Source organism: Gavialis gangeticus, unplaced genomic scaffold (assembly GCF_001723915.1).
Source record: "Gavialis gangeticus isolate Ggan-Ray unplaced genomic scaffold, GavGan_comp1, whole genome shotgun sequence".
Taxonomy (NCBI): domain Eukaryota; kingdom Metazoa; phylum Chordata; order Crocodylia; family Gavialidae; genus Gavialis; species Gavialis gangeticus.
In genome coordinates this window covers 91,438,642-91,447,686 of record NW_017728992.1, presented here as the reverse complement: position 1 = coordinate 91,447,686, position 9,045 = coordinate 91,438,642, and the positions used below count along the sequence as shown (strand labels likewise).

The 9,045-nt window shown below is 43.5% G+C and overlaps 1 long non-coding RNA gene across 1 annotated transcript in view; it reads left to right on the top strand.

The window, feature by feature from the left end:
- The window catches only part of LOC109299586, a 19,917-nt gene extending 14,059 nt beyond the window's left edge, over positions 1-5,858 (top strand). Inside the window, exon 3 of the long non-coding RNA XR_002097925.1 lies at positions 5,760-5,858. This is a non-coding gene — a long non-coding RNA (uncharacterized LOC109299586). The remainder of the gene's footprint in view (positions 1-5,759) is intronic.
- Positions 5,859-9,045: the final 3,187 nt, after the last annotated feature.

Below are 9,045 nucleotides of genomic sequence, written 5' to 3'. Positions count from 1 at the left end.
TAATCCTGAAAAATATTGTCAGACAATAAAAAGTGAAAAAATGGACCAGAGAAGACAAATAAAATCTAGACACAAAGCACCAGTACTGCTTTCAAAAATGTTCTAGTTAGACAGTGTGATATTTGTGATACTGTCTGAATACCTCTTGGATATTTATGGATTTATATTTATGATACCTTACTTTACACAGGGCGGAAACTGAGACAGATAAATCCACATCTCAGCTCTGGTCGCAGAAATTTGTTGCAGAACTAAGAACTAAACTACGCAGTTCTTCTCAGTTCCAGTCCAGAGCTCTAACCGTAAGGTGGTTCCTGTCCTAGAAAATGACAGGAGTAAGAGAATACAGCCACATAGCTGATATAAGGTATGATAAATAATTTACTCCTTTGTCTTCCACTTTTTCTGGAGGATGCTGTCTCACTTCAGTAAATTTCCTGAACAAAACCTGACAGCTGAAGTGCAGGAGTCCATGATATATCTTATTCTTTTTAAAAAGTATCCATTTTTTACTTCTAAAGAGGACAAATAGTTGGTTGGGACCAGCTCAAATCTGAACAGTCTCAAACTTCAGAGAAGTTTGAATTTGGATCCATAAGATACATTTTGGACCAATCTCCAGTTCTTGTTTCTGAAATGTAATAATCTGTTTCGAAGTTGGGATACACTGAAAAAAATGCCCTTTCTTGGGATGGTATTGTACAAAATGTTTTGTTGATTTGCGAAAATGTTTCTTTATGGACCTTTAGCCATCCACTTTAAAGAAAGACTTCATTGTTAGGTCATTCGTTATACATACAGGAAAGTTTGCATATCATACTTGACCCATTAGTAATTTTACAAGATGCACATTCCAGTCTAAGGAAACTACATGACAAAGTAATAAAGCCAAAGCTTTCTTTTTGCTTGTGAACAGAGAGACAGAATGTATAAATAATTGCAAATGGTTTAATTTTTTTGCTCAAATGGTATGGATGGGCCACTATCCATATCACTGGTGCTGATTGCAAACCAGGTGTATTTAGGGGTATGGCCCTCATTGCCATAATATGTGGGCACTTTATGGATCATGAATTTATCCTCCCAACATTTGTGTGAAGTATAGAAAACAAAATTACTTAACTGCAATTCCATTTCTCTGAAGATGTTATCATACAGAATTCCTACTCTTGGGTTCAGTTCCTAGTCTGAGACAAACTGGAACTCTTCTTGGGTTTAGGTGTCTGGAATATAGAGTTACTGACATAAGAGCGTGAATTCCCATTTCTAATGCCAACCCATTCACTCTTCCTAGACTTTTCTAGAGCTGGTTCTAGAATGCATAGGAAACAAGAGGTCCCCTGAAAATGCCTGCTCTCCAAATCATAAGTAGGAGGGAAATAATCTAGAGCTTCCCAATAATAACGTGACATTGCAGCAAAAAACCCTGAGAGGGGACATCAGAATGGGAATCTCATCAGAATTACATAAGCATCTTCCCTCACTTCTGGCAGAATGGCAGGTGCCCTGGGGACAAAGCCACATTCCTAAGCTGTCACAGTCGAAGTATTTTATACAAAGCTATTGTCCTGGACCCTCACAGACAGACTGACAAACTAGGGAGCAGCTGCCTCCAAACCCAGACATAACTTAGAAAAAGAAACAACTATGGTTTGGAAGGAAGCCACTACTAAAATCTGAGGCCAAAGGCTTAACACCAATTGAAAACGGATTAACTGGAGCTACTGAGGAGAGAAAGCAAGAGACTAACACAAAGTACAGCAGAGCTGCCTGAAATAGGGCAGCATCCTAGAAAGAAATGGAGCAAAGAAAAAAAATCTAGGATGCAATTTCCTTGGGGAACGCCATCCTGAACAATGATCAGAACGAATTTATTTGAAAAGATTGTAGAGGTAGATGAAGTGATAATTGAAGTAATGATAGTTGGAATGAAACACTATGGGGAGGTACTGAAGTTTTAGATGCCAAACTTGGTGTGAATTCATACAGATGGTTAATTATATTTAAACGTTTCTTTCACTTGGTTGATAGGTGATGATTAGTAGCTTTGGGATATCAATATTTTTTTCAGCAGCTCTCTTCTGTTTAGCTGTATCCCAGCAATGGGTAATTTATTATGGCCTAGGAATGTTGTTTTACATGGTAGGAATTGACTCTTTCTTTTCCCTGTTGAGTATCCAAGCTAATAACACTGTAAACCTGTATTCATCTGCCTGCTAGGCTCTGAAATCTATGTTCTGTAGGTCTGTGAAATGTTTCAGGTGCTGAAGTGATACCGAATTGTAATTTCTAAAAACAAAACCTGCCAAACAGCAGATTCATTATGCGTATCTTAGTGTCTTCATTATCAAAATTCCATTTGCCAGACTCCTTGAAAACTATCTTCAGTTACAAGTTACCTCTTATTCTTTCTCCTCAGATTTAATAACTTAGCACTCTTTTTCTGCATAAGTATTCAGCTCCTTAACATCCATGTGCAAATAGACTACACCATTCCCACCCCCCCTCCCGTTTCAAATTTAATCCAGTCTGTGGTTGTATCAGTGACTCTTGAATGGCATTCAAAATGTAACTAACAACACTGAGAATCAGGACTTGTCATATCTTTTATTGGACCAGCTGTATAGTTGGGGGAGATGTTAAATAAGCTGTCAGGTCTAGGAAAGAAGCAGGTAAAATAATTACTTTTGTTTAACACTATTATGCAAACAAAAGTTGTCAAATTATTTTATTATGTAATGATAGTGTAAAAACATTGGCAGCCCTCAAACCTACAAGTCAAGAAACAAAAATATTCACAGCTATGAAAGGCTTACATCCTTTCAACACAAGCCAACAACGTTGCAAGTGACTTGAGCTACACTCATAGCCTTTAAGAGGTAATTAGATGAAACCGTAAAAGATCTGGTCAAACAGCAATTTGCTGGACCACATGAGGATGTTTCTCTGAAGTTTAGGCAGTTAGAAAATTGGAACCCTGACATGGTCAAATGTCATGGAAGGACTCAGTTTATTTGCCTAAGTACCAAGATTTTAGGTACCCAAAGAATAACTATAGTAGTCAGGGATGACATTTCAAAGTGTGCATCTGGGTGTTTATTGGGATCATGGTTTTAGGGGGAGGTGATGTTAGAATGCATTAATTTTAGAATCTGCATGCTTTTTTATCATTCAGTGGTTTCCAAACAGTGTGGTTTCTGCTTTCCAGTATCTGAGTGTGTGCATTTCCCTCCATACTGCTTAACATTTGTAGTAGAGCTGGAGCTTGATTACATGCAATACAGTATAGGTGTTTTTCCTTCTATTTTACATTTACAGGTGTCTGTTTGTAAAATAGTTATTTTGCCAGGTAGGGTGGCTCTGAACCTTAGCAAAGATTAGGGCCAGACCCAAAAAGAATTTAGGCAACTAAAGTGGTTATAAGCGCAATGCAGGCCTGAAACCCGTCACTTCCTAAACATGGAGGCCCTCAAATTCCATAGGCACCTTACTTTTTTACTTTTAAAGTTCCCCAAGCACCTAGAACTGACTTCTGTGTATGCCCTGAAGTGTTCCTGTCTTAATAAGTCTGACCAGCTCAGCATCTGACTTGCTCTAAATCCCCACCAGGATTCAGAAACTAGGCAATCTTGTCTAAGGACTGGATCCTAGTGGGATTTGGGTGTGAACTAGGCAGCACACTCCAGCCACAGCAACAGAGGCACACCCTCAGGGTTCAAGCATCTATTGCAACAAAGGAGGTATTCCCTGGGTCCTACCACTTACCTATTACCCTCACCACACCTGCTGATTGCCAGGGGTACAGCCTGCATGAGGGGCTGGGTCATATGCAGGGATCCTGGTTTTCCCTAATAAAAACTTGCAAATTCTCTGATAAAACCCCAAAAGCTATGATTAAAATTAAATACCACTAATATGTATATATTAGTGTGTGTGTGTGTGTGTGTGTGTGTGTGTGTGTGTGTGTGTGTGTAAATATAAATATACACACACACCCCACTAATATATACATAGGTATCACTTGTACACAATGTTTTATTGATATATTTATAAATTTAAATCAGTTTGGAAGCCTACCAGTGCCTCAATCACTAGTAAAATAGTAGTGTTGATAATCAAATAAATGCTTAAGTGCTTATACATTTTGGTATTTGATTTTAAGTTTTTTATTATGGAAACTCAGAGCTCCCCTCCCCCTTAGCTCACCAGGATGCAGGTCTAGGCCATACACTCCAAAGCCACAGACCCCTAGCCCAGCTGGTGCTCTTTATACCTAACTTAGAGCCCCCTGGGCCCTGCCAATGCCCCTCACTCCCTGACAGCCCCCTGCCCACCCCAGCCCTGATGGAGATGGCCCCCAGCTGCCAAAGCTATGGGGCCTGGGACCCAGGTCTGCAGCCCCCAGCCCCCTGCAGGAGTGCCCAAGCCCTGGCTGTGGCCCGAGTGGGGAGCCCGGTTCCCTTTCCCTCACGGGTGGCGTGGCCAGAGTGGAGCCCATGGGGGGGTGGGAGTGGGCTGCCCACTGTGGGCTCAGGTGAGTGAGGCTGGTTCCCCACCACTTCATGCACACCCAGAAAGGAAGAGGGGGCCCGTGGCCCCTAGATCTGTGTGCAGGGTGGGGGTGAAGGTGGGTGCAGGCTTCCTGTTGTGGGCTTGGGCTCCCTGCCCTGCTGCCCTCCCCGGGGCCTCCGCAGCCCGGCAGGCAAGACCTGGCATGGCAGGGCCAAGCGGGGCTGGGAGAGGAAGCTTCTTGCTGCTGCAAACTCTGTGCTGCCCTGGCAATGTGTGCCCTGCCCACCCCACAGCAGCAAGTGGTACAATCCTAGGCTGCCACCTGCACTGCTGCAGAATGGGCAGGGGCCATGCTGCCAGGGCAGCATGGAGCTTGCAGCAGCAAGCTGCTTCCTCATCTGGCTTCACTGTGCCTTGCCATGCTAGGTCCCGCCCACTGGACTGAGGAGCCCCCAGGGAGAGGGCAGGAGGACGGGGAGCCTAAGCCCACAGCAGGCAGCCTGCACCTGACCCATGCACAGATCTTGGGTGCATGGGTCCCCCCCTACCTGCCTGGGAGTACGTGCAGTGGTGGAGAACTATCCCCTCCCACCCCCCACTCCCTGGATGAGCTGCCCATGGCCCTGTCCTGCTCCCTGCTGGGGCCCAGTGGCTGTGCACTGCAGCCCTGGGCCCCAAGTCCCACTCACTGCCTGGCTGGGCAGAAGCCCCAGCCCTAGCCCTGCCATGCCCAACTCCCTCCCTCCCTCCCTTCCTATGGGGGCCTCAACCCCTTCCACCCCCACCAGACTTACCTACAGGACCTGTTCTCCAAGCTGCCTGGCTGCCATGTGCATGTACATGTACATGGTACCCTCTGCCTAATCACCCTCCCTCCAGTCCCTTGCAGGCTGGAACTCTGCCAGCCTGCAGAGAGTTCCTTGCAAAAGAGAAAAATCCACAGGTTTCTCTGTTAAAATTAAAAATCTACATTTTTCTTGGATAAAGGGAAAATCCAGTGGTTTTTTTCCATTTTTCCATGGATCCCTGGTTATAAGCAGCAGCTTGCAGTTGCAAAAATTTTCTCAACCCCTGCTTTATTGAGTCTAGCCCTTAGGACTTTATGTTCCCTGGTTGGGTGACTTGATAGTAGTAGTAGTACCTGCCAACTGTATGTCATAGCCTGGGCTGCTGTTAAGGATCTACACCTTTTCTGTGCTAGGCATTGTATAAACAATAGAGTGGCCATTGTTCCTGTTTTATACCAGACCATCCTGCTTTTAAACCCTTTGTCACCCCTGTCCATTTCTGAAGGAGGATGGGACAGCAAAAAGTCCTGTTTTTCAGTTCATTGGTTGAAATATATGTCAATCATTTGTCCTCTTGATTTGATTGGCTGTGTCTAGAGGTAGGGTTCCAAGCCTGCCAGGGAGGGACAGAGGGAGGTCATGGCCCTACCCCTTGCTGCTGATTGACCAATGGACCCAGTGGCTCCACCTCTCACTGCTGATTGGCAGAGGAGGAAATGGCCCTGCCCCTCACCACTGATTGGTTGTGGGGGCCTGCCTCTTGCCAAGGAGCCTGGAGTCTGGAGAAGCTTCAGTGGCCACGCTAATAGACACATAATACAAAGTTCTAGATCTTCTAGTTCTAGAACAGGGGCAGACAAAGTCCAGCCTGTGGCCACGTCAGGGCCACAGAGGACTCCATTTCCCAGCCCCCCACATCACTGTAGCCAGTTTCCATGGAGATCCCAGAAGCGGTGGTGCCATGCCAGTGGGGGACCAGGGTTTCCATGGAGACTGGCCCCAGCTGCGCTGGCAGCATGGTCCAGAGTCAGGGCAGAGCTGTGATCCACTGCCCACACACCTCAGGCAGGGGTGTGCAGGCAGTGGATCGCAGCTCTGCCTGCCTCCAGACAATGCTGTCAGCACTGCAAGATCCCAGCCCTGGCCCTGGAGCAGCTCCCCACCCAGCCATGCAGCCGGCCAGCACTGCTAGAGCTGATCTCCATCGAAACTCCAGCCCTGCGCTGTCATGCCACTGCCACTACTGGGGTCTCCATGGAAACCAGCCACAGCAATGATTTCCCAGCAGTGGGGGCTGCTGGGAAAAGGAGTCTGGCCACTCACCAGATACACCTTTTGCCCATCCCTGAAGATCCTATCAAGAAGTCATAAGCTAAATATAACTTCTATAATCAGGAGGGAGGTATGAAATGTCAGGAAAAATAGGGGGAGGAGGTAGAAAAATTGGATGAGATTGGATTAGAAAATGCTAAACATTTCCTCTCTGAGTTTATGCCTCTAATATTGTATTTCTGTTATGGTAATAGCTGAATGCCCTGACTGGAATTGAGAATCTTGTGTGCAATGGTATTGTGGCACATGCCACTTCTAACTTTACAGTTCAGGAAATGGAACAACCACAAAAAAGGGTGAGTGATGGTGAAAGCAGCCAAATATGCACTATTTTCATTCATATGCATAAATCTGTACGTGTGTGCACATGTGTGTGCACATACACATGTGCACACACACATGCGTACATTTATTTTGTTTTAAAATTATAAATACTAGTGCTCCTTACTTAATTCTGAGCCTTACTTTCTTGTGTCATGGCAGAATAGGAGAATAAACTAGCTTTGGCCTCAGATCCTGTACGCTGTTTTGGCAGGAGCAGGGTGGAGATTACATTGAGGTTGTCTTGTCACATTCACATAAAATAACTGTAAGCTCCTGTGTCGGGACTCCAGAGAAAGGTTAAGGGTACCCTTTCACTGCACAGTGCCATACACTGGAAAAGATAGAATAGTCAGGTTTAAAATTCACTTTTTATGATTACTTGTGCATGTAAAACCTATGTACTTAAATGTCTAAATAAATTAAAACACCCGAGGCACCAGCACAACCAAAAGACATTCATTGTAAAGCTGTTATAATTGTTTATTTGTATTTCAGGTCCACCCAGAAGTCCCATTGTGCAAGCATATAGTAAAAAAAGCATCAGTGCCAAAAATTTATAAACTAATTTAAGATAAAGGAAAACAATTGGACATAAATAGGAAAAGAGAGAGGCCAATTAAGGTCACCCTTATATGAACATATAGCTACACAGGCTCGCTGTGTACACTAATAGCAGGTTTCAAATAAAAATTGTTTGATATAAATAAACAAGGAACATGATATCGGTAATCTTTATTGGGCATCTGCCTAGCTGAATGCACAGGGACTGATTTTTGAGGTGTGTGCCTAGCCCCAGTGTCAGGACTTACTCTCATTTTCACACTAAGGCCAATTTGCACCAATCTTCAAAAGATGTTAAAGTGGGCTTTACATTAATTTAGGGAAGAAAGGAATAAAGCCCAAATATTAGAGACAGGCACATACCACAAAAATCTGCCAACTGTATGCAGCTAGGCAGGTGCCCAGTGCAAATTACTGATATCGTATTTCCTGTGTATTTAAGGCCTTCCCACTGCCAGCACCCTCTGTCTTAATGTAAGAGACTCAGACCCTCAGTCTGTTGGTGGGGGTTTTTGTTCCTTCATTATATTATTTGAATAGTGATGTAAATAAATCTCTTGTTTTATGACACACAGTTGAACTGCTGTTGTCTGTAAAGAGAAGTGCAACTTGCCTAAATTTTATCCTTGCATGACTCAAGAGATGTCACAGATGCATGGCTAGCTGTTCCTCTTTCCATTTCCTGGTCTCCCTGAGCACAACCCTGAGAAGTTAGTTTTATGCTTTTACATGTTTTGCAGCTTTCTCACCCTTGGATCAGTTCCTAGTACCCTGTGTACCAGGTGTACTTACTTAGCAGTTCCAGTGGTACTCAGACACCCATTAAGAATCTGGAACCAATGGTATTCAGTGGCAAAACAGCCTTCTCAAAAGACTTCTTTCAAAGTAGTTATTTTGGAACTAGAAACAAAGGATTTTGAAGCAATAAATAATCTATACACACATCTATATTACCTTCATATTACCCTTGATGGTAACCTAAATTAATCTAATTTATTTCAGCACTCCCAGCAAGTCCTTGTTATCACAGTTTGGGTTCCCCCCAAACAACTGCTCCCTCTCCTGAGAGGATTTTCCTTTTTAAACCTGCCATACTTCTTTTGATCTGCTTTACAAAGGTCTTTTCTCTCCTGGCATTATCTCTTAATAACCAAGTATTTCCAGACAAGCTGTTTAACTGGAGCCATTTTTCTTCTTTTCCCTTACATCACTTAATTACATTAAATAATTAAATTAATATAGTATATAACCAAAAAAAAAAAAACCACTCAGATCAAAAAACAGTATTAAATTAGTACACAGAAGCTCCACTTTTATTAAAAAAACATGCATTAACCAGAAGGGGAATAAACATGGAGAGAGGTATCATGGAACTCCATTCTGTCCTAAAAATTGTAACGAAAGTATCTGCATGGTGCACCAAAATATATGCGGCAAATTAAACCCTCTGAGAGAGGAGTTATGAGCAGAGTTATGATTTGCAACAATTTCCATCATAATTGATATTACTTGGGATGAGCTAGTGCCA